Here is a 27361-nt window from a genome sequence, read left to right as displayed (position 1 = left end):
ATTCATCTTCAATCCTTCGACACAAAATCCGCCATTAAAGGACCTTTGCTCACCTCCATTCGTGCTATCGACCATAATGTCATCTCAAGGTATGTATTTCCTATTGAATCCATTTAAATTCGTTGGCCATTTGATAGATTGAATTAGGGCGAAAATTTCACCCTAGAAAATCGATTGGGGCATTTTTGATTGAGCCCATTTCGAGTGAAATTGATGATTGCATTAAGTTAGAAACCCGTTTAGGAGTATAGGGGTGTTTTTAGTTTGCATTTTGGTCCCCGTTCCCGCTCCCTATGCTAAAAAACGTGAGTGAGGTGGAGAAACCGTCTCATCTCACAATGCCAAGTTTATTTTCTTGGGTAGTGGGTCCCCCTAGGTTGCATTGTAGTCGGGAAAGACCGTATTTGCCATTGTGGACCTTTGTTAGGTATTGTGGGCAAAATTGAAATTTTTGCCTTTTGTGACGGTCTTATGTCTGACAAAATAAGCGCATGTTTGGGCTTGAATTGAATCAATTTGCCTTGAAATGGACCTTATTGGTAGTTTTGGTCACCTTGAGGCGTGATAAAATCACGTTTGCCTCTTTGCGGCCGTTTTTGAATTTTTGACCGGTTTGTGCTCAAATTGGCGTATAAATTGCCTTTTTGAGCCGTAGAAAAATTCCTCATTGCATTGGGAATGTACTTTGGTTTGTTGGCGGACCTTGTGTGGGTCTTGAGATGCCATTTTTGTTTGTTGTTTTGACTCGTCTTTTGCTTGAAAAGAAGGGCGAGTCGTTGTTTTTTGTGCGTTTTTGTGAATTGTTTTTTGTTTTGTTTGGTTGGATTTGGGCGAGGTTGCCCTTGCTTTGCTTTGCAGGTTGTTTGTCTGTTCCAGGTTTGTCCGATTTACGCCGTCATAATGCCGAAATTTCGGCTGACGTTTTTTTTGTTTATTCTTTTGATCGCAGGGTACCATTTGGGACCTACGAGGTCCGTCGTGGAGGCCTTGGAGGAGGAAGATGATCCTGGAGGGGGAGGGTTGACTGTTTTTTTGTTACAGGCTTGGTTGTGTTTCTCCCTGGCGGCCTTTGCCCGGCCAATGATCGGGTATCCATCGTTGGTCGTTGTCTACAGAGGTTCGGATGACCGATGAGTGGGGTTCAATACGGGCGTGTTATCCCATGTTGCAACTTTCGATCGTTGTCGAATTCTGGTGATTGGAGGCCAACATCGGGGTAGTGTCCGTTGTCATGGTCCTCTTTCACTCTTGAATTCTGCTGATTCGAGATCAACGTCGGGGTAATGTGTTGAGTTACGATCCTCGGTTGTCGTGTCGTCCGAAGTCTGCCAGGCATCATTTTTCTTTTCGTCGTGGAGCAGGAACGAGGTATTACCATCATGGTAACCACCTCTGCTTCCATTGTTGCTCCTCTGTCTCTTGTGTTGTTCCCTTTCTTTTCTGTTTGAGAGGATAGAGAGTGCTTAGTTCGGTAGGTGGCGGATAGCCCCCAGTTCGTTGTCTTAGGCCAGTGTCTGTATGATAGATGGTTGATCGAGTCCATTTCGTGTTCACAATTAAGCATATGTGGTCGTTGGTCAATGGTCGATACAAAACACAATTTATACTTCACAAACAACTCTACAATTAGTAAAGAGGCAAGTAAAGGTCGGATCCCAAGGGACGGGTATTGAAATGAGAATTCTATTGTAACTAGTAGTGTCTAAGGGGTGTCACAAATTGGGTTGATGTAGAAGGTTACTAAACTAAAATAACAATGAAAATAAACTAGCAAGATGAATAAAATAAGGGGTGTAAACAATTGATTAAAAGCACTAGGGTGTCATGGGTTCATAGGGGGATCATGGGATATAATCATACAAACATGTTCTCAAATTATAAGCAAGCAATTATTGTTGTGATGGATTGAGTTGGGTTATATCTTACAATCCTAGGAAAGTTTGGGTCCCGGAGCCGAATCGATTAGATTGTACAACACCTACAAGTCGACTTAGTCTTTCCTACTCAACACATGCATGGTCTAACAAGACTCGAGTTGGGTTATGTCTTACAAGTCAAGTTGAAAGGATAGAAGATGATAGTAAATGCAAGGATTCATAGGCTTAGCATTTCATCAAATATAACATGTGCATGTATTAAGATCAAAACAAGCAAGCAAATAAGATATGAAAGCATATTGATTTAAGCATGAATCATTCCCCATGTTGGTTTCCCCTAATCACCCATTGAACCCTAGCTAAGAGACTACTCACTCATTATCATATTTAACATGCTAGAAAGGTTGTCAATCATACTAACATAATGAAACATGATGAATAAATGAAAGTAATTAGCAATAATTAAAAAGGGATTAAGAGATTATACCTACTAATGATTCCAATAATAAAGCAAGAATAATAGAAGTACTTGAATCCTAGATTGAGAGGTTGTCAATCTCTCAATAATAACCCAAATAATCTTCAATTACCCAAAATAAAGTAAGAACAAGAGAGAGATTAAAGAACTAAAACTTGGATTAAAACTTGATTAATACTTGATTACAATATTAAAGAGAGATTTGATTGATATTAACTACACTAATTATTGATAAGAAGAACATGCTCCTCTAATTAGCCTAATGGGGTATTTATAGTGAAAATTAGGGAGGATGCATTAGGGTTAACTAAGGGCTAAACTAGTAATTACACTTTTTAAGTTGAGAAAGGAGACTCCGGTATTTTCTGAGAGAAGGGCTTCTCTAATCGTAGCTTGAAGAATGAAAACGTGCTGTACTGAAATCCGTGCGGATGGGAGTCGGGACGGCCGGATCTGGGCTGAGGAATCCGAGCGGATCCTTGGGCAAGACGCTCGGATTGGCGAGGGGGAATCCGGGCGGATTCCTTTGAGGGACGCTCGGATTGGGCTGGACGGACGGGCGGATTGTGTACAATCCGTTCGGATTGTCTGGCAGCGTCAATTCTTCTTCTTTTCTTCCCTTTTCTTCATGAATTCCTTGGGGATTTCCTTGGGGACTCAAGGATCCTTTCTCAACAATGCTCTTCTACTATGCTATGTACAAAGGCCTTCTAGTCTTGTCTCTCCTTGATGCTTAGTCATTGAATACGATCAATTTAGCCTCGTTTTGCCATGAAAATGCAAGATTCTTACTCCTTTCCTACCAAGGGATCAAAATCTCAAAGAATATGCAAAACAAAGAACTAAAGATAAGAAATGACCCAAATGGGCACTAAAAAGCATGGAAACAATGGTAATTCGGGGGCTAAATATGCGCCAATTATGGTCACATCAAATATCCCCAAACCGAACCTTTGCTCGTCCCGAGTAAAGAGGTGACAAAGACTAGAACCAATACTAACCTAACCTAATAATAATAGCCGATATGAGACAATTAGCGGGTCTCACTCCGCCCCTTCAACTCACAACAAGACAACCATGAGGTAGGATGCCTTCTTGCAAGGCAAGGTGGGTCTTGCCAAAATGGCGACACATCCAAACATTAAGCACACAAAATCAAGTAATGGATGCATCTACAAAAGAATAGCCACTTTCCTCATCTAAGTGGCGGAAATTATCTACAAGGGAAGCAATTCAAGGGTACACAATCCTTCATAGATGTAATTTGTTCAAACTACTAAGCCTAGAAGGATACCAATAAATCACCTCCAAAAGGTGTCAAGCTAGGGTACCTTTGTCCTCAATCGTTAAATGCTTTTGTCAAGAGTAGACTCCCTATGGTGTTAGAAACACTGGAGGATCACGGAATTCCCCCTCTTGCCTAGACAAGAAGAAGGGTCGTCCTCTCTCTACCATGCACAAAAATGGATACGATGGATAAAGGGATCGATAGATATTTGAGTTTCATTTTGGGAGTTTGCTTTCATTTTTGTTTTTCCCCCCAATTTCATTTGGCATTTGACATTTGAGAACACTTTCTTGCCATTTCTTTTTGATTTTTGGCATTTCAATACTTGACAACTTTTTGCATTTCTTTTTGAACATTTTCAAAGTCACCCCAATTAGTAACGAGGGTGCCTTGTATTTGAAGCTTAGGAGTTCTATTTTTTGCTCCTCTTTTCATTTGATGCATTTTTGCAAACTTTCTTTCACTTTTCATTTCATTGAACTCAAATTGATTTCTTTTTGTGCCCATTCCCTTTGATGACAAAAATGTGGTAGAACATGGATGAATGATAGAAGTATGCATGGTTTCAAGGGTCACCTTGGAATAAACGGTAGCCAAGGAGTTATCACACCACAAGGTACTCTTGACTAGGCCTTAAACCATGGGTCAAAGGATACTAGCATGACACATCCTAGGGTGTTTTACAAGCATTCTAACAAGCAAAGTCTTAAGAATAAAAAGCATCTACTAGGGCCTATATACACTTGTCAAGCTTCCGAAATAGACGGTTTCGCAAAATTTTTCTAACATGCAAACTACATGCCATGATGCAACTAACATATATACATCCTAATGCAAATGATTCTACCAACTAGTATGCCAAATAAACTAAATGCAAGTCCTAAGTTCACATTGTTTTTACCGCATCAATCAAAATAAAGCCACATAGTCATTAACATAAAGAGGAAAATGAGATTGGAAAGATCATACCATGCGGTCTTCAATATCCTCATGTCTCGGATGTGGCGTAGTCAATCAAAGTGAACAAAGATAAACAAACACAATATATACAAGACAATATATACAAAGGAAATGAACTTGTTTTTGGTTTTTCAATTTTTCAAATTTTTATGATTTTGTTGAAAATTTTCAATTTTTATGGTTTTTAAATAAAAGTTAAGTGTTAGAATTCCCATCCCCACACTAATATGGGCATTGTCCTCAATGGCCAAAATGATGGAAATTATGCAAAGATGATGCATGATTTCTATACTAAATGCAATTCTACACTAAGCTATACTACATGATGCATGGTTTTTTGTTATGACGGAGAGGATAATTTAGATTACCTCCCGTTGTGTATGCATTAACTTCCCCAAACCAAATAAGACACTATTGCTAATGTCAAAGCATGGGTATAGTTCATGCACACACTATGCTATGCATGAAACTAGATTGTCATTTTGGATTTTCAAAAATGGGAACAATAAAGTAAGAACACCTCAATGGAACCGAGGTGTGAGTCCTTTGATGTTGCTAGGACTAAACTAACAATGATCAAAATGAAATAAAATACAAAGAGATATAGACAAACCATGGGAGTGTAGGAGTCTCCAAGGCTAGTCTTCCATCATGCTATCATCATCACCACTTCCCTCATGAGAAGTGGTCACATTGCCACTTTCCTTGGCACTTTCTTCATTATCTTGCTCATCATCATCTTCACCATCTTCACCATCTCTTTCTTCATCTCCTCTTGCTTCTTCCTCAATATTATCATCAATTTCTTCACCATTTCCAACAACCTCATTGTCTTCCACCACGTCCCTAGATGCACCCGGAAACAAGGCTTCTCTATCCGCCCAACTAGGCAAAGGACAAGATGGATCAAGGAGTCCTTGCCTAGCTAGATGTAAGAGGGGAGGATATTGAGCCAAATAAGCATTCTTCCGATCTTCATAAGCTTGCTTGTGCATGGCTTGCATAAGAAGAGTGACATAGTCTTTCCCAATTTCAACTCCTTGCGGTTTGAACTCTTCATACACAAAGGGGTAAGGCGGTATAACAATGGAAGAGGAGGGAGTTTCATGATCACCCTTTTGTTGTTGAATGATGTACTCGGCTTCTTCGGATAGGGGAAGTAAATAGTTGGTCCGGTGGACACTTAGACGACAAATCTTCGCGGGTAAAGTGAATGATCGAGCCTCACTAGTAAGCCACCCATACTTGGTGTCAAGGGGATTGTGAGCAACCCACTTAAACTTGTTAATCATGATGGACATATCAATAAGATGGCCACCTTCCTTTGCCTTGTACTTGTTATCCTTATTGAAATTAGGATCAAAGTGCTTGGCTAGGACCGTGACTAGGCCGCCATTAACAATAACGGTTGTACCCTTCTTCCCACTATCTACATGGAGCCATCTATCAACCAATAGCCTCAAAGAATTGTAAGGCTTGGTGTGAATTCTTCCAATATTCAAAGTCAATTCAAGGAGAATAAAATCGAGTCCTGTGAAATGATTGGTGTCTTTCCTAGCAATTATGGTATTTCCCACAACTTTGTGCCATACTCTTATGCCCGGATGATGGACCAAAAGAGCACGACAAGCATGAAAATCTTCAAATTTCTTCCCGGAGATTGCCTCCCAAAGAGGCTCGGGGTCATACTTCCCATATTGCTTATAATATTTCTCTTCATCGCTAAGACCCAAAATTTCACCCAATTCCGGAAAGGTAATGCGTCTACTAGTGTTAGCTAGACGAAACTCAATATTTTCCCTATTCTCAACTTTTGTCACTTTTAAAGAACTTAAGAATTCCAAGACAAGGGAGGGGTATGTTACTTCCTTCATTTCAAACAATTTCTTCAAACCCATGGCATTGAAAAAGGCTTTTGTTTGTTCAAGAACACCCAATTTCTCCAAAGCATCTTTACATATGAATTTGGTGGATTGAATTTGTTTCATAGCAAACTTGACAAATGTATTTCTATGGGTATCGGAAATGAAAGTTACCTCCGGATAATGCAAGAGTTGATCGATTACCGGAGTAGAAGGTGATGCTCCCATAGAAGTTTGTTGTTGTTGTTGCACTTCCAAGCTTGGTGTTGCTACCACCATTGCCAAAGCTTTCTTTGCTTGTAGAGCTTTTTGCCTTTGAGAGAGAGCCTTTGCTTTTGGTGCCTTTGTTGCCTTTGTTGCTCTTGTTGCTCCCTTTGTTCTTGCCATTTGATGAACTAACCAAGAAAAGAATCAAAAATCTTCAATTTGTAGAATGCCCAAATCGATTTTGAAGGTAAAAGGCTTTGCCTTTATGAGAACAAAAATCGACTCAAAGGGTGAAGATTTTGTGCTTGGTTTTGATTGTTGTTGAAGATGGAGTGATTGATTTGTTGTTTGAAGGATGGGTTGATTTGATTTTGGTGGATTTTGTTGAGGGTTTTTGTTTATGAGATGGAGAGGATGAGGGTTTTGATGTTTAGGGTAGTGTTTGTGAATGAATGAATGAATGAATGAAGGTGGGGTGGGTTATAAAGAAGTCGAGATTTTTCAAGACGCAGGGACAATCCGTGCGGATTGGGCGCAATCCGTGCGGATTCTACAGCTTCAAAATTTTCAAAATCCCGCCTAGAGACGGGCGGATTCTGGGGAATCCGCTCGGATTCTTCTGTGTAGGGACGGGCGGATTTCGTGCAGGACGGACGGATTCTAGTCCAGAGATTTTTCTTTGTTTTTCTCAGCTGCAAAGACGGGCGTCTTCTCCAAAAGACGGACGGATTCTATGAGACGGGCGTCTTTCCAGAAATCCGCTCGGATTCTTTGACAGTCAAGAAAATTGCAATTTCAAAGATGACCCAAGACGGGCGTCTTCTCAGCAGGACGCTTGGATCTTCTTCAGACGGGCGGATTCTCAGGAATCCGCTCGGATTGGTCCTTGTGTACACGGATTCAGTTCCATCCGTGCACAAACGCATTCCCTTATCATTCTTTCTTTCTTTCTTTCAAATCTTGTGTTCTTCATTGTGGGGGCACTACTAAGGCATGAATAGCCTAGGCAATTGCCATCCCCACACTAAGGTAAAGCACTACACATCAATTGAAATCATTAGTCCCTCCCTCACTTCTCTCTTTTCATGACAATTATTTTGATCAAAGTAAATAAAAATCCAAAAATGACAAAAATGCAATACAAAAAATTAAATGTAAGTTAGGGAGTTAGAAATATTTACAAGTGGTGGTTTAGGGAGGACTCCACCAAACTCTCATTCTTGATGAGATGTCAAGGGGGCATGTTCAAGGTGTTGTTGATGTTGCTCAACACCTTGAAGAAGTAATCAAAAGCTTGTTCATTGTTATGGTAGAGGTCCTCAATAGACCGTGGCCCTTGTTGTTGATCATGATCGATGGCATGCCCAATGTAGGGATTAAAGATCCCTTCAAATTCGTCGTCCCAAAGACCACAAACTTCATTGAGTTGATCATTGAAAATCTCTTGCTTAGATGGAGACAATTCTCCCAATTTCTTCTCTTGGCCAATGAGGCCATCATCTTCTTCCTTGGTTGATTTTGATGAGCTTTGCAAGCTCTCCTTGTCACAATTCACTTGCTCTTTGAATGGAGCATCTTCAATTTTCTTCCTCCATTGGAGTTCCGATTTCTTCCTTTCATCTTTTCGGCTATAATGGTCAATCATGAAACATGGCTCATGCAAACGAGGAGCTCTCATGGTCTTGTCAAGATTAAAAGTTATGCTTTCATCTCCCACTTCTAGAGTGAGCTCTCCATGTTTCACATCAATCACCGCACCCGCGGTGTGTAGGAAAGGTCTTCCTAAGATGATTGGAATGTTGGAATCTTCCTCCATATCAACAATTACAAAGTCTACCAGGATGAAAAACTTCCCAATTCGCACGGGGACATCTTCCCATATCCCTAATGGTGTCTTCGTCGATCTATCGACCATTTGAAGTGTGATATTGGTGCATTTAAGCTCTCCCATTCCTAACCTTTTACTCACCGAGTACGGCATGACACTCACACTAGCCCCTAGATCACATAAGGCTTTGTTGATCGTCGTGTCGCCAATGGTACACGGTATTGAGAAGCTTCCCGGATCCTTTAACTTTGGAGGTGAACTCCCTTGAAGTATTGCACTACTCACCTTAGTAAAGGCGATATTCTCAAGTTTCCGGATCGACTTCTTCTTTGTGAGGATATCTTTCATGTACTTTGCATAGGCCGGATTGTGATTGATTAATTCCGTGAAAGGAATTGAGACTTCTAAGTTCTTCACAATTTCCATGAACTTTCCAAGTTGATCATCAAATTTGGGCTTGGCTTGACGACTTGGAAAAAGGAAGTCTAATCACAATGGGCTCCTTCTCTTTGGCTTTGTCTTCATTTTTCTTTGAACTTTCTTCTTTTGATGATTCCCCTTCTTTGGGGCCTTGCACAATTTCTTCCTTTTCACTAGCTTTCACAACTTCATCCTCAACTTGCTCCTTCGGTGCTTCATATCTTGTACCACTTCTCAAGTGAATGGCACTAACCGTTTCATGTCTAGGGGGTTACTTTGAGGTGGTAATTGCCCCTTTTGTCTTTGTGAGCTTGAAGATGCTAGTTGAGTCAATTGTGTTTCCAACATCTTGGTGTGAGCTAGAATGTTGTTGATGGTGGTGTCTTTTGCTTGGCTATCTTTTTGCATTTGAGTGAAAAATTCTTGTTGATTCTTTTGCATTTGGAGGACCGCTTTTTGGACATCAAAACCTTGGTCATTTTGGTGATTGTATGGATTTTGATTTTGGTAGCCTTGGTTTTGATTGTAAAAGGGTCTTTGATTTTGATTTCTCATGGGTGGTGGAGTGTATGTTGTTTGAGGGTTTTGAACATTTTGGCTTTTGTATGAGAGATTTGGATGGAACTTGGTGTTTTCATTGTAAAAATTTGAATAAGGGGTACCACTTTTGTAAGCTTGGAAAGCATTAACTTGTTCGGTTGTTCCCCTACATTCACTTGAGTCATGACCCAAGGTTCCACAATTTTCACATATCCCACTTGGGATTGATGAGGATGCCGTCATGGCATTGACATGATGCTTTGATGATTTTGAGTTTTCCTCAAGTCTAGCCATAGCTTGTTCAAACTTCAAGTTGATTGTGTCAATGTGAGCACTAAGTTGAGCACCCAATTGAGTAACGGAGTCCACTTCATACTTTCCTCCTCTAGTAGCCTTGCGAGGTCTACTATATTGTGAATTATGGACCGCCATTTCCTCAATCTTGTTCCATGTTTGATTGTCATCAACTTCGGTGAACATTCCATTTGATCCCATATTGAGAATGTTCCTTGAATCTTCATATAAACCATTCCAAAATTGTTGCACTAAAAACCATTCGCTAAGTCCATGGTGAGGACATGAGCGACAAATACCTTTGAACCGCTCCCAAGCTTCATACAAAGATTCTTCATCCCTTTGCTTAAAACCCGTAATTTGAGCTCTTAGCATGTTAGTCTTTTCCGGTGGGTAGAATTTTTGTAGAAAGCTAGAGCCAACTTCTTCCAAGAATCTATTCCAAGGGTGGCCTTATCAAGGCCCTTCAACCATTGCTTTGCGGTGCCGATTAACGAAAAAGGAAATAAGACCCATCTTATTTGGTCTTGAGTCACGCCCGTTTGAGAGATAGCTTCACAATAATCGCAAAAGGTTTCCATATGAGAATGAGGGTCCTCACTAGGCATTCCCCCGAATTGGCTCCTCTCAACTAGTTGGATGAAGGCGGACTTGGCAATAAAGTTACCGGTGAGATGTTGTGGTGTAGGAGTACCATTTGGTAGATCCTCCTCGGTGGGTATAGAGTGTGACGAGAATTTAGGCATTGTAGGTGGATTTTGTGTGGTATTGTTTAATGGGTTTTCTTCTCCTTCTATTGCGAAAGGATTGACAAACTCACTAGTGGGTTGAACAACTTCACCAACACCTCCCAAATTCCTTCTAACAAGTCTCCTATTATTCGTCAAGGTTCTTTCGATTTCACGGTCAAAAGGTAACAAATCTCTTTGTAACCTTCTAGACATGCAAAATATCAAACAACTCGAAAACAATTAGAACGAACCTTGAGGAGTTTTACTTCCCCAAGGTGAAAAAGACACAACTAAAAACAATAAAAGAAATCTTAAATCAATTAAACACCGTCCCCGGCAACGGCGCCATTTTTGATCGAGTTCATTTCGTGTTCACAATTAAGCATATGTGGTCGTTGGTCAATGGTCGATACAAAACACAATTTATACTTCACAAACAACTATACAATTAGTAAAGAGGCAAGTAAAGGTCGGATCCCAAGGGACGGGTATTGAAATGAGAATTCTATTGTAACTAGTAGTGTCTAAGGGGTGTCACAAATTGGGTTGATGTAGAAGGTTACTAAACTAAAATAACAATGAAAATAAACTAGCAAGATGAATAAAATAAGGGGTGTAAACAATTGATTAAAAGCATTAGGGTGTCATGGGTTCATAGGGGGATCATGGGATATAATCATACAAACATGTTCTCAAATTATAAGCAAGCAATTATTGTTGTGATGGATTGAGTTGGGTTATATCTTACAATCCTAGGAAATTTTGGGTCCCGGAGCCGAATCGATTAGATTGTACAACACCTACAAGTCGACTTAGTCTTTCCTACTCAACACATGCATGGTCTAACAAGACTCGAGTTGGGTTATGTCTTACAAGTCAAGTTGAAAGGATAGAAGATGATAGTAAATGCAAGGATTCATAGGCTTAGCATTTCATCAAATATAACATGTGCATGTATTAAGATCAAAACAAGCAAGCAAATAAGATATGAAAGCATATTGATTTAAGCATGAATCATTCCCCATGTTGGTTTCCCCTAATCACCCATTAAACCCTAGCTAAGAGACTACTCACTCATTATCATATTTAACATGCTAGAAAGGTTGTCAATCATACTAACATAATGAAACATGATGAATAAATGAAAGTAATTAGCAATAATTAAAAAGGGATTAAGAGATTATACCTACTAATGATTCCAATAATAAAGCAAGAATAATAGAAGTACTTGAATCCTAGATTGAGAGGTTGTCAATCTCTCAATAATAACCCAAATAATCTTCAATTACCCAAAATAAAGTAAGAACAAGAGAGAGATTAAAGAACTAAAACTTGGATTAAAACTTGATTAATACTTGATTACAATATTAAAGAGAGATTTGATTGATATTAACTACACTAATTATTGATAAGAAGAACATGCTCCTCTAATTAGCCTAATGGGGTATTTATAGTGAAAATTAGGGAGGATGCATTAGGGTTAACTAAGGGCTAAACTAGTAATTACACTTTTTAAGTTGAGCAAGGAGACTCGGTATTTTTCGAGAGAAGGGCTTCTCTAATCGTAGCTTGAAGAATGAAAACGTCTTTGTCATGAAATCCGTGCGGATGGGAGTCGGGACGGCCGGATCTGGGCTGAGGAATCCGAGCGTATCCTTGGGCAAGACGCTCGGATTGGCGAGGGGGAATCCGGGCGGATTCCTTTGAGGGACGCTCGGATTGGGCTGGACGGACGGGCGGATTGTGTACAATCCGTTCGGATTGTCTGGCAGCGTCAATTCTTCTTCTTTTCTTCCCTTTTCTTCATGAATTCCTTGGGGATTTCCTTGGGGACTCAAGGATCCTTTCTCAACAATGCTCTTCTACTATGCTATGTACAAAGGCCTTCTAGTCTTGTCTCTCCTTGATGCTTGGTCATTGAATACGATCAATTTAGCCTCGTTTTGCCATGAAAATGCAAGATTCTTACTCCTTTCCTACCAAGGGATCAAAATCTCAAAGAATATGCAAAACAAAGAACTAAAGATAAGAAATGACCCAAATGGGCACTAAAAAGCATGGAAACAATGGTAATTCGGGGGCTAAATATGCGCCAATTATGGTCACATCAATGGTTGTTTTAGGCCAGTGTCTGTATGATAGATGGTTGTTTTAGGCCAGTGTCTGTATGATAGATGTATGTACTGGATCCTGTTTGTACGGTCAGTTGTTCATATCAAACGTGTGTCGATGTATTTTGCGTGAGGCAGTTTGTATACATGTGTTTTTGGATTGTGGTTCATTTTGTGATTTTTTGGCTTTTTTTTGTTTGTTGTGTTTCGAAGGAGCGCTGTCGGCTGTCGATTCTCCTTTTGCTTTGCACCAGTTCCTGCATCGTTAGTGTAGAAAACGGGCAACAGATAGCACATATATATAAACGCAAACACGTAGAAGCATTTGATTGAAAAACAAAAATTAACTAAGATGACTTGGAGTTAAAATTTGAAATTTGAAATGATATGATATTTGAAAATTCCGCGACAAGTCGTCACTTTAGATAAAAGGAATTATTTTGAAAATTGAGCAATTAGCTCGTGTCGTGACTTAAATTGCATCAAAATGTTGAAATTGATTTGTGACTTGAAAAATTCAAACTCAAACCGTCAGGGATGAATTTTTAGAAAATATTTTTACGAGCATATTTGATTTGATTTTCGTGAGGTCAAGACTCGAATTTGTGAGTGCTTGAATTTTGAGGAAAATTGATGTTGTGTTATCAATTTTCGATTTTTATTTTGATGGAAAATTTGCGAAAAAGCGAAAATTTTTCGGAATTTTGATTGATATGGAAACGATCAGTCACGGATCAGGGCGACTAGCCCTTCCCCTTTTTAAAAAAGAAAGAAAAATCCGTATGTTTAAAGCTGCGTCATGGAAACCGTGTCGGATTTCGTAAAACGCGAAAACAAGGAAATGTCCAAATCTCGTAAGGACGAGGTTGTCGACTTGAAGTATCGAGAGGTTGGCAAGGCCAACCGTGCCTTCTTTGAGGAGTATGTTGATGGGGCTAGCCTCGATGTGATAGGACCACCAAAGAGGAGAAGCTCGGGTCCCAAGAACATGGTGGGCCGTGCATTGGCTCGTTTTGGGTCGAACATGGGGCCTTGTGCTAGACCGGAGGCTGTCGCCATCTTAGATCCGTTGAAGATCCGTTCCGAGGAGGAAATCCATGTTAGGCGGGCCAACAAGAAGAACAAGGGGAAGATGTATCCCGAGGGAAAAGGCAAGGGTAAAATGGAAGAGTGAAGACCTCCATTACCCACTTTATTATTATGTTGTATTAGTGTTGTGAGTTTTTATTATGTTGTACTAGCTAGTTATTGTGTGTTTTGTGCTAGTTTTATTATGTGAGGTGTATTAGTCGACACCTTAGCTTTGACAAGTTGTAGACTCATCGAGCTCTATTTGTTGTTGAAATTGTAATCCCTCCCATTATTAATTAAATAAGAGGGTTACTCGTGTCAAAAATTGTGAACGCTTGTTTCTTCCATCCATTTTGTGAAGGCAATTCGATTTGAATCATCCTAAACATTTGCACTTGGGAAAGTGGTATTTTGTGAGGAAGGGAGAAAAGCTTATTGTTGTATTTTGTGGGAAAGGGGAATACTTTTCCCTTTCTTTTTTGATGGGGATGATGTTTTGTACGTGGGTGATGTTTTTTTTTTTTTTTTTTTTTTATTATGGGGATGATTGTATCCTTCTTGTGTAAGAAAAAGACTGCCTACGTATTCACCTGAAGAGGTGAAATCAAACCGTGATCGTAGTTCGAAATGCTTTGTAGATTTGATTGGGTTTTGTGGTTGTATCCCTCATGCATAAGAGGGACTGCCTACGTATCCACCTAAAGAGGTGAAATCAAAGCATGCTCGTAGTTCAGGGGTTTTTTGTTTTAGTGAAAATGGATGTTGCCTTTGACAGATCAAAGGACCTTTGAAACGGGCAAGGTGCCGCAACTTAGACTCGATAAAACATGCAATATCAAATCAGAATGCGTTTGAGGAACTTGACTTGAAAAGGGTTGAGGTGGTTGCTAGTTGTAAAACTAGGCTAGGTCGTTGGTCGCTATGGTTCAAGGGTAATATTTCTTAAGTTGGTCTAGGTTGGTCGGGTTTGTAAAATCCTCCCCATCTAGGTCACTCAGTCTCACTGGGCCCCTCGAAAGTATTTTCTTGACCAGGTATGGCCCGACCCAGTTGGGTTTGAATTTTCCCCTCGGATCGACGGGTAGCGGTGCACGAACCGACTTGAGGACCAAGTCGCCTTCTTGGATATTTCTGGGTTTAACCTTCTTGTTGAATGCCCGTTGTATACGTCGTTGGTATAGCTGGACGTTGTGCAAGGCGTTGAGTCGCCGTTTGTCTAGAAGAGTGAGTTGCTCGTACCTTCAACGGGTCCATTCCGCCTGAGGGACTTGACTCTCCAGTAGGATGCATAGAGAAAGGACCTCTAACTCTACCGGTTGAACCGCCTCCATGCCATATGCTAGGTAGAAGGGTATGGCGCCTGTCGGCGTTCGGATGGAGGTTTGGTATCCCCAGAGTGCGAATGGGAGCTTGCTCGGCCAATCGCTGCAGTTGTCTTGCATTTTCTTGATAATGGTGACGGTAGGGGGATGATCGATGTCGTTTGATTTTGTATTTGTCCAGCAAGGCCTGAGTTTCCGCCCGGAAGTGAGAGCCTTGATCGCTGATGATTTCATGGGGTACCCCATATCGGCAAATGATGTTGTTCTGGATGAACTTGGCCACTTGTTTGGCGGTCAAGACTGCATATGACTGTGCTTCCACCCATTTAGTGAAGTAGTCGATGGCGACGAGGACGAAAAATGCCCCTTGGTGCCTACCGGGTTGACTTTCCCGATGATGTCGATGCCCCAGGTTGAGAAAGGCCAGGGTGAGGTCATTGTGTATAAAAGGGATGACGGTATTTGTTGTATGTTGGCGAAGATTTGGCAATTGTGGCAATGTTTGACGTAGTTACGGCAATTGGCTTCTATGGTGGTCCAGTTGTGGAATTTATCTGTATGCATCCCTTTAAATATAAGGACTATAACGAATTAATCATGATGAAAGCATGTCATAAAATAAATTGTATAAACAAAAAGGGTAAAGAGATGACGAAATAGCCTTCGGTCCTAGCTAATTCGGCCTATGAACAATATCGCAATGATATTCTCCTATCAGTTGCACCCAAGATGCTCCGAGAAAAGCCCTTTGATTTTGCTAGAATCGATTCCTAAATTTTCGGAAAAATTTTAGGTTATTTTTGTGTTTTTTCTGATGAGAAGAGGCAAGAAGCAGTGAAAAATTAGGTTAGAATTCTTAGGGTAGAACAATGAGCTCCCTCTTCCTCTTATTCTAACCGAAAAAGAGGAGTGAATGGGGAGATATTTTTACCCTCCTAATTTTCGGCCCAATGCTAACAGAAATAAGAGAGATCCATTTCTCTTTTTTTCGGGTTTTCCAAAAATGTATAAAATGTGTTAAATTGTCATCTAGTGAGGATCGAACCCATGACCTCTTGGTTTGAGTACCCTCACTATTACCACTATGACACATTCATCTTGTTGATATTAAATATAACAGATTACATTTAATTACGAATTAACAGATTAATTCGTCCAAGCTAACATTACATACATTTAATTAAATATAACTTATTATATTCAATTTACGAATTGACAGTTAATTCGTCTCAACTAATATTATTTAATCTTCATTAAATAATTGTCTCATCAACACATTGACTAACTGTTTAGTCATAGAAGGCATCAATGTGATTATATTTCTATAACCACATCTCTCAAACACATCCTATAGGTGTGACCTTTAGGAACAAGTTGATCACCGCCATCTGTATAATAATAATGTCAAACTTTCTAGCAAGCCAACCGTTATTAGGTAATCGTTAATCAACTGATTAAAATACAAAGTATACCCTTGTGAACCTTTAAGAGATTTATTAATGTTATCACACTAATTTGTGGAGGACACAAGCTCCAACAAACTCCCACTTGTCCTCACAAGTGTATGTGCGATAACCGATTCTCATATCCTAAAATTTCTCCCACTCAATGTAAAACAATTTGCAAATCCGTATTCACAAAGGTCGTATTTTACAAGCGATCATCATCAAGAGTGGTTTCCCCGACTAGAGAGTAACTTAACTGATAAACGAATCATCATTCGAGCATGGCCATGCATTTCAGTTACAACTCCTCGAGTGGCCCTGAGAAATAACTATACCTGATAAGGGTTGGATATTTTCCTCAACTCGAATCTTGCAGATGTAAGCACAGTATGAAATGACCCAGAAACAATTTACTTAGCCTCCAGTTACGGCTGACCGTGAGAAAGAAACCAAAGTCACCCAAAAACTGCCTTAATCTCAAGAGACAGTCGATAGTCAAAAGAATCGACTCTAGGAACACAATGGATGTCCTATCCACGACCTGGCACCGAATGTTTTTAAACATTTAGGACTCCATTACGTTGTCACAAAAATTTGTCCTACGAGGTATCGTTGTAATCTCGCATTTGTGATCGATCAAACAGTTTGACTTATGGCTCGTCGAACCCACCATCAATCGACTGCACAATATAATAGCCAGATTTATCAGCTCTTTAAGGTGATTACGGACCAAACAAAATATAATGTAATTCAGTTCACTTTGTGGCAATCAATGTTGTCAGTACAATCCACATGACAAACAAAATATTATAAAAACGATGAAGTTATAAATATTATATGAAAAAGATAACGTATCGAATTCATAATCAACTACTATAACTCAGGTACACGTTTAGTTCTCATGGAAATAACGTGCCCTCTATGCTTATCATATTTCAATGGCTCAGTAGTAGAATCTGCTACAACTTCCTGTTTGGAACTATTCCAGCTGACCGCAGCACCATTAAGAGTAACAACGAATCTAGACTGAGATTTCTAATCATCTTGATCCGTTTGGAAGCTAGCATCTGCGTAACCGATTGCGCATAGCTTAGTATCTCCTCCATAAGTCAATACCCAATCCTTAGTCCTTGGCAGGTACATGGATTCTTTTTTAACAGCTATCCAGTGTGTTTCACCTGGATTCTTTTGGTACCGACTCGTCATACTCAATGCATATGCCACGTCTGGACGTGTGCATATCATGGCATACATGATTGATCCTATTGCAGATGCATAAGGATCACGACTCATGTGCTCAACCCCTTCAGGCGTCGTGGGTGACTGAGACGTCATTGGAAGATTCCCCTTCTTGGAGTTGGTCATGCTGAACTTCTCAAGAATCTTATCCAAATAAGACTCCTGACTAAGTGATAACGTCCGTCGTGATCTATCTCGGTAGATACGGATTCCCAAAATGCGTTGTGCCTCACCCAGATCTTTCATTTGGAAATGGTTCTTTAACCATCCTTTAACCGAAGATAGGAGAGGAATGTCATTCCCAATCAAGAGTATGTCATCGACATACAATATCAAGAATACAATCTTACTCCTACTCGACTTGATATATAAGCACGGTTCCTCGACCGATCGAGTGAAACCATACTCTTTTATCACCTGGTCGAAACGATGATTCCAACTCCGAGAAGCTTGCTTAAGTCCATAAATGGAACGCTCAAGCTTGCATACTTTCTTAGGATGTTCAGGATCTATGAAACCTTCGGGTTGCACCATGTACAACTCTTCCTCCAAATAACCGTTTAAGAAGGCGGTTTTCACATCCATTTGCCAAATTTCATAATCATGAAATGCGGCAATCGCTAAGATTATCCGAATGGAACGTAGAATGACTACAGGTGCAAAAATCTCATCATATTGCAATCCGTGCACTTGAGTGAAACCTTTTGCCACAAGTTGTGCCTTATAGGTATCTGGTTGCGCGTCTACAGAAAGCTTTATTTTGTAAAGCCATTTGCACTGTAGAGGTTTTACCTTATTAGGTAAATCAACTAGATCCCATACGTCTTTCTCATACATGGAGTCGGAACAGGTCATGGCACCTTTATAGGTAGCGGGTTTATTACTCTCCAGGAGTAAAACGTCATTCTCCTCGACCATACCAATGTATCTGTCCGGAGGATTAGAGACTCTACCCGACCTCCTAGGTTCCTCAGGAATATTAACCGTATCATCAGTTGGAGGAACAACTTCCTCCATCTGTTCCTCGGTTGTTGGTTCTGGAATCTCCGACAGCTCGAAGGTTCTATTACTCGTCTTGTTCTCGAGAAATTATTTCTCTAAGAACGTCGCACTAGCCGCAACAAAAACTCGATGTTCGGTAGGCGAATAGAAGTAATGACCAAATGCTCCTTTTGGATAACCTATAAAGTATGTCTTGACCAATCGCGGGCCGAGCTTATCCTCGTGTCTCCACTTGACATAAGCCTCGCAGCCCCAAACCCGAATAAAGGACAAGTTAAGGACCGTTCCCTTCCACATTTCATATGGAGTCTTGTCGACTGCTTTAGTCGGACTTCGGTTAAGTATAAGAGCAGCTGACAAAAGAGCAAAACCCCATAATGAATCAGGCACTACCGTGTGACTCATCATGGATCGAACCATATCAAGTAAGGTTCGATTTCTCCGTTCGGACACACCATTTAATTGAGGTGTTCCAGGTGGAGTTAACTGTAGAACGATTCCACAGTCTTTAAGGTGTTAATCAAACTCATTTGAAAGATATTCGCCACCCCGATCTGAACGGAGTGCTTTAATCTTTCTACCCAGTTGGTTTTCAACCTTGTTCTGGTATTCCTTGAATTTCTCAAAGGACTCACTTTTATGCTTCATTAAGTAGACATATCCGTATCTACTCAAATCGTCCATGAAAGTGATAAAATATCTATAGCCATCTCTAGCGGTAATTGACATAGGTCCACAAACATCAGTATGTATGAGTCCTAATAGGTCACTAGCGCGCATTCCAACACCTTTGAAGGAAATTCGAGTCATTTTGCCAATGAGACATGATTCACACGTGCCATATGTAGAAAATTCGAATGCGGGAATAGTCCCATTATCGACGAGTTTCTTTACGCGTTTCTCATTTATGTGTCCCATTCGAAAATGCCATAGATAGGTTTGATCTTTGTCACCAACCTTTATTTTCTTATTATTCACGTGTAATACTTCCGTGGTTTGGTCTAAGATGTAAATTCCATTCATAGAAACTGCTTTGCCATAAATCATTTCATTGAAAGAGAAAATACAGCTATTATCCTTTATTGAAAATGCAAAACCGTCTTTAGCAAGTACGGAAACAGAAATAATGTTCTTAGACAAACTGGGTACATAGTAACAATTATTTAAAAATAACTCAAAACCACTAGGGAGTTGGATTACATATGTTCCCTTCGAGACAGCAGCAACTCGTGCTCCATTCCCGACTCGCAAGTCGACATCACCTTTTTCGAGAGGTATGATGTTCTTTAGGCCCTGCAAATGATTACACAGATGAGAACCACAACCAGTATCAAGTACCCAAGTTCCGAAACTTGCATGGTTAATCTCAATCATATGAATATAAGACGACATACCAACAGGAACGACGCGGCCTGCTTTGATGTCCTCACGATAGACGGGACAGTTCCTCCTCCAATGTCCAGTCTTGTGACAATGGTGGCACTCTATGTCACCGCCCTTGCTCTTTGCATTGCCCTGTGAGCCACTAGTCTCACCAGGCACACTCTTACCGTTTCCTGGCTTCTTAAACTTTGGCTTACCTACAGCTAGGTCGCCATGAGCCTTGCCCTTACCTTTATCCTTGTTGTAAATTGTGAGAACATCCTGCTTCATGCTCCCACTCAATTTCATATCCTTCTCGGTCTGTACAAGAAAGGAGTGTAGCTCATGAGGACTCTTTTTTAAGTCATTCATGTAGTAGTTCGCCCTGAAAAGGGCAAAACCATCGTGAAGAGAATGAAGCATTCGGTCAATGACAATGTTCTCACTGATTTTACAATTCAGTGCCTCCAGCTTCTCGACATTCTCAATCATGTGAATAATGTGAGGGCTAACCGATTGGCCCTTCTGGAGTTTCGCTTCAAAGAAGCGACAGGTATGCTCATATGTAACGATTCTCGGTGCTTTTGAGAACTCGTTAGTGAGCGTGGTGAAAATCTTGTTTGCACCTTGGGCAATGAAGCGTCTCTGCAAATTGGTTTCCATTGCAAAGATGAGTACGTTCTTTATCGCAACCGCTTCCATAACGAAGTCACTATAAGCGAGTGACTCGTTGACTCCTGCATTGGGGCCTGGGTTTACCGGTATTGGCTCAGTTAAGTACCTGAGCTTACCGTCAGCAATGGCAGCATTCCGTAGTGCCGCCTCCCGATCCGCAAAGTTGGACCCGTCATTTTTAGACGTGTGAACTGATTCATGTTGTCCATAAAAACTTTCAGCCAGGACGCGCGATCAAGTGTGGCACTTGGCATTGGGATTTCGTTATTTCCAGCCATTTGTTGTAACAGTAAAATTAACGTGTTCTACATTGCGAAAAGAAAATTGAATAATAAGCCTATGCATCGATTTGATTTTTATGTCTAATGTAATACTGTTATAACGCGAAGACTCATGCATTTATACAATTGACCTTCCTCAAGAATTATATAAATGATCCCAAGACTCAATTTCTGTAAATTGATAAGCCCACCTCTTGGCTAATTCTACCTTTAGAATTCTTGCGATAAATTTCTGTAAATTCTATCTTTAGTCCATTATAATCACGAGAAACTTTTCAGACTATAATGTTGAGATAAACTAAGTCAACACAAACTACTTACCCAACGTAGAAGGGGTCATATTATGCTTACCGACGAAGAAGGGATTCATAGTTGTTTGCCCTTATATAGACTAATCTCATTTTCCGTTTTAGAGGAAGATCCCATCAACTTTATTTTAATTCATTTTAAGTGAACTAATATCTAGCATGCGTGAATGAATAAACTAAGGTGATGGCTTAATAAGTATGTGACATCTGTATGTCCATGAAAACTAACATACAATCTATATGAGTCAATTTTCATGCATTTTAGTAGTAGGTGGTTTGGTTTAGGCGGAATATGATGCATTAACTAGCATGTGAATGAAAAACAATAAGAATAGTAAAACGTAAAAACAATAATAAAGTCCTAGTGTGGCCTATCCTATCAAAATGAACATTAAATACAAGTTTGGAATCCATCCTTGGACCCGAGAAGCTTGTCTTGATGTTCCATCTTGATCCATGTAGCGGGAGTGAGCTCCAATCTCCATCTTTAGTCTTCTTTGAAAATTACAATAAATAAATTTACATAATAAACCTATTTATTATATTCTAATTTCAAAACCCAAAACTAAAAGAAAAATAAAGGAGATTCGAGATCTCATAATTACATAAAAATTATGTTTCCTTCATTACGAAAACATAATTTGACTAAGGCCACACTAAGTATTACAAATTACAACCGATTGCAAAAATACGTAAATTAAACCATTCAAACGATTCATTCAACTAAATAAAATGCATCAACTAAAAAAAATTAAACATGAAAGACATAATTCTTTAATTATGTAGATTTATTTTATCCAAACCACCCATTTAAATTATCAAATTAAGTGACAATTCCTCAATGAATCACATTAATTTCAATCTTAATTCATATTAAACTTGTAATATGAATTTAATCCGTCAAAATTTTAAACTGCTTTAAAATGATTAGGTATCCATGAATTATGAACCGCTTCACAATAATTAATTGGTCACAACAAACCCAAAAAAAATTTTCTTTAAAATTTATCTCGGTAAAAACCAAAACAACCCAAAAAAAAACTTTTCTCGATTTTACAGCCAAAACCGAAAAAAAACAATTTTTTTTTTAAATCATCAAAGACGTGAACGAGAATGAAACCATTTTTTTTTTTTTTTTTTTTTTTTTTTTTTTTTTTTTTTACTTTTCTCTCGGCTGGATAGACAAAACAACAAAAACAGCCCGTTTTTATTTCTTTCTTCTTGCGGTTTTTCTGTAAAAACCATAACAAAACAAAAAAAAAAGAAATTTTTTTTTATTCTGGCCACAGTGAACAGTAACCACGTGAACAGTAACAGAAAAAAAAATTTTCTTTTCTCGGATGCTTTTCAAATCGGCATAAACAAAAACAGCCGTAAAAAACTTTAATCGGTTTTTCAGGAGAAACCGAAAGAAAAAACAGATTTTTTTTTTAAAAGTACTGTTCATCCGTGAACAGTAACGGAAACGAAAAAAAAAATTCCACGGCTCAAAAAAAAATCCAGCCGATTACCTTTTTTTTTTTCGCAAACCCTAATTATTGTTTACAAACAATTTTATGAAAATCATCAAAATTAAAATTCGTGGCCTTGGCTCTGATACCACTTGTGGGATTTATCTGTATGCATCCCTTTAAATATAAGGACTATAACGAATTAATCATGATGAAAGCATGTCATAAAATAAATTGCATAAACAAAAAGGGTAAAGAGATGACGAAATAACCTCCGGTCCTAGCTAATTCGGCCTATGAACAATATCGCAATGATATTCTCCTATCAGTTGCACCCAAAATGCTCCGAGAAAAGCCCTTTGATTTTGCTAGAATCGATTCCTAAATTTTCTGAAAAATTTTAGGTTATTTTTGTGTTTTTTCTGATGAGAAGAGGCAAGAAGCAGTGAAAAATTAGGTTAGAATTCTTAGGGTAGAACAATGAGCTCCCTCTTCCTCTTATTCTAACCGAAAAAGAGGAGTGAATGGGGAGATATTTTTACCCTCCTAATTTTCGGCCCAATGCTAACCGAAATAAGAGAGATCCATTTATCTTTTTTTTTTCGGTTTTTCCAAAAATGTATAAAATGTGTTAAATTGTCATCTAGTGAGGATCGAACCCATGACCTCTTGGTTTGAGTACCCTCACTATTACCACTATGACACATTCATCTTGTTGATATTAAATATAACCGATTACATTTAATTACGAATTAACAGATTAATTCGTCCAAGCTAACATTACATACATTTAATTAAATATAACTTATTATATTCAATTTACGAATTGACAGTTAATTCGTCTCAACTAATATTATTTAATCTTCATTAAATAATTGTCTCATCAACACATTGACTAACTGTTTAGTCATATAAGGCATCAATGTGATTATATTTCTATAACCACATCTCTAAAACACATCCTATAGGTGTGACCTTTAGGGACCAGTTGATCACCGCCATCTGTATGATAATAACGTCAAACTTTCTAGCAAGCCAACCGTTATTAGGTAATCGTTAATCAACTGATTAAAATACGAAGTATACCCTTGTGAACCTTTAAGAGATTTATTAATGTTATCACACTAATTTGTGGAGGACACAAGCTCCAACCCCACTAGTAACCTAGCCGCATGATTTTTCGGGTAAGCATCATTGAGCTCATGTGAGGGCCACATTCTCCGTCGTGGACCTCTCCCATGACTTTTTTGGCCTTGTGATGGTCAATGCAAAGGAGGAGAATTCCTTGGGGTGTTCTTTTGTAGAGTTGATTTTGGTTTATCACGAATTGTGATGCAAGTAAACGGATGGCTCTTTGTCCTCTTAGGTCAGAGTTGGGAGGGAATTCGTTTTTGGCTTTGTAGTTGAGGATGGCTTGGTACCAAGGTTCATCATGACTTTCCTCGTTGTCGTTGATGGCACAAATGTGAGCTGTCTCACTCCTCTCGACACATAGGGGCATCGATGTCATGTTGTCAGGTATGTTGAGGAGCGCGACAAGTTTTGCCAGGGCATCGACAAATTGATTTTCCTCTCGTGGCAAGTGAAAGCAGTCAATTTGGTCTAAGAACTCAGCCTCTTGATTGATCTTTGCTCGGTAGGGAGCTAAACTGTCACTTCGGATTTTCCACGATCCTGACACCTGATTGATGATGAGCGAGGAATCACCATGGACTCTCAATCTTTTGATGCCAAGTGTGATGGCTACTTGTAGGCCGATGAGGCATGCTTCATATTCAGCGACATTATTGGTGACGACGAAGTCAAATTTGACCGAGATCAGAACATGTTCTCCCTCTGGCGATATTAGAAGGATTCCTACCCCAAAGCCTCTCAGATTAGATGCACCGTCGAAGTATAGGTCCCATGCGTCGGAGTCGGCACAAAGGATGTCTTCGTCAGGAAGCGACCATGTGTCAGTCGTTAGATCCTCGTTGATGGGATTCTCTGCCAGGAAATCGGCGACTGCTCTTCCCTTGATAACCTTGAGGGGTACAAACTTGAGATCAAACTCGGACAACATGAGTGTCCACCTAGACAGCCTTCCGTTTAGTACGGATTTTTCGAAGATATATTTAACGGGTCCATCTTGGAGTAGATGTGGACCGTGTAGCTGAGCATGTAATGCCGCAGCTTCTTTGTTGACCATACTAGGGCAAGGCATGTCTTTTACAGTTGAGTGAACCTTGTCTCTTACTCGATGAACTTTTTGCTGATGTAGTAGATGGCCCGTTCTTCGCCGTCAACTGTTTGTGCTAGCATAGCTCCCATGGCCGTGTTGGTAACAGTCAGGTATAGGGATAGAGAAATCCCCGGTTGAGGTGGCATGAGGACATGAGGTTTGAATAGGATTTCCTTTATCCTGTCGAAGGCCTTTTGACAATCGTCTTCCCAATTGGTGTGATCGGAGGCGCTAAGTTTCTTGAATATTGGTTCACAAATCATGGTGAGCTTGGCAATGAAGCGGCTGATGTATTGGACCTGACCGAGAAATCCCCGAATCTCCTTCTCGTTCCTAGGCCGAGGCATTTGTTGAAGGGCTTTGATTTTGGTTGGATCAATCTCAATGCCTCTTTTGCTGACGACATGTCCCAAGAGTTTTTCGGAGGTGACCACGAATGCACACTTTTGAGGATTTAGTCTCATGTTATACTTCCACAGACGAGCGAAGAATTTCCGAAGGGCGTTGATGTGGCCGTCCCGTTCTCTTGATTTGACAATCATGTCATCGACATAAACCTCTACCTCCTTGTGCATCATATCATGTAGGAGAGTGGTAGCGGTTCTTTGATACGTAGCCCCAGCGTTGATGAGACCGAAGGGCATGACCGTGTAGCAGTATGTACCCCACTGTGTAGTGAACGCAGTCTTGTGCATGTCTTCTTCAACCATTTTAATCTGGTTGTATCTGGCATACCCGTACATGAATGATAGGAGAGCATGTTCGGCAGTGTTGTCTACCAGATTATCAACATGTGACAAAGGGAAGTCGTCCTTTGGACTCGTCTTGTTCAGATCCCTGAAGTCGACGCAAACCCGAATTCTTCCGTCTTTCTTTGGTACGGGCACAATGTTGGCCACCCAATCAGAGTATTCAGACACTTTGATTAAACCAGCCTTGCATTGTTTATCCACTTCTTCCTTTATTTTTAGGGCCCATTCAGGACGCATCCGGCGTAGTTTCTGCTTCACAGGTTTAGCTCCGGGCTTAATGGGTATCCGGTGCCCTGCAATTTCCCTGTCAATCCCAGACATATCCCTGTAGGACCAGGCGAATATGTCCTTGTATTCGTGGAGGAGGTCAATGAACTGTTGTCTTTCCGAGGGGTCCAGGGTTGTCCCTATCCTAAGTTCTTGAGGTGTGTTGTTGGTTCCTACGTTAAAAGGTTTGGTCTCCTCAATGATGGGGGTTCTGGTTTCCCGTTTGTCAAGTTCTTTGGCCAGGTGAGGTGGGTAGTCACTCAAATCAAATTCCTCATAGTCATTCAGAATTGCATTGTAGTTAAATTGAGACGAGTCATAAGCAAACTCAACGTTCATTAAGTTGACACGAGCGAAAAGCTCGGAGAGGACAGACATCTCATGGTCGGTCAGAGGCAACGCAGCAGAGGAGGTGGCCCCTGGATCAGGTTCCAGATTGTCACCTTTCCTGGGAGTGGGGGTGACCTTAGTAGACTCAGCCTCTGAATCAGCCACGACCTTGTGATAAACAACGGGAATGGGACCTTGACTGGGACATCGGGAGTGTTAGGAGCTATGACAGACTCTAACTCCGACTCAGACTCAGGTTCAAATTCTTCTTCACTTCCATCTTTGAACGTAGGGCCTTTTCCAGTTTTGATCTTGAGAATGCGGCCTTGGCGATCTGTCCACTTGACGGTTTTCCTCCAGCCCTGTGTAGCTTTCTCCGGGTCAGTGTCGGAGATCAAGGCAGTTGGGTCAAACTGATTGTCCTTCAGGGCGATGTTGATGATGTCCTCATAGTCGAGGTGCTTGATGTTATCTTCTCCAAAGAGGAGAGTGAAAGCTTGTCCATCGAGGCATGACGACGGCTTAGACTCGGTTGATGCAGTTTCGGTGTTGTCAGGGATGAAGTAGCAGTCCTGGAAGACTTCCACACCGGGGTATCTGGCCTTGGCCACAGAGTCATAGATCGGCTTCGGAAAGCCATGGTAGAGCTCCGATTCTCTCTTGGGGACAAAGTATCCATTGAGGGTCAGATGATAGGGACGGAGGATAACTCCATGCTTCTTGCGTTCTCGAACTAGGAGGTTCATCTTCTGGATATCTTCATTGGTAGGCTCGTATCCTAGTCCGAAGGGAATGTTGGGGACCTTAGCCTATTTCAAGGGAGGTAAGGTGCTCTTCAGTGGATTGAGGGGCAAACCCGGGAAGTAACCCTGGCGCATCATAATGCGGTTGACTGTGAGGTTGGCAAACGGGTCACAATCAAAGGGTGTTGATTCATCAGTTATGGCATTCACAGCTTGGAATCCCCACATTTCATTATCATCTTCCTCAATGGTCTGGGAGGCTATTCCCTTTCTCATGACAGCTTTGATCGGGGAAG

General features: G+C 40.3%; 1 non-coding gene across 1 annotated transcript; it reads left to right on the top strand.

Annotated features, from left to right (window-relative positions):
* The first annotated feature begins 10022 nt into the window (after positions 1–10022).
* On the top strand, positions 10023–10129 carry LOC141617563 (small nucleolar RNA R71). The gene has a single exon (XR_012531138.1). It is a non-coding gene; the product is annotated as a small nucleolar RNA R71 (small nucleolar RNA).
* The last annotated feature ends 17232 nt before the right edge of the window (positions 10130–27361 follow it).

The sequence above is a fragment of the Silene latifolia genome, chromosome 1 (assembly GCF_048544455.1).
Source record: "Silene latifolia isolate original U9 population chromosome 1, ASM4854445v1, whole genome shotgun sequence".
In the NCBI taxonomy this organism is placed as follows: domain Eukaryota; kingdom Viridiplantae; phylum Streptophyta; class Magnoliopsida; order Caryophyllales; family Caryophyllaceae; genus Silene; species Silene latifolia.
This window is presented reverse-complemented; position numbering and strand designations above follow the sequence as displayed.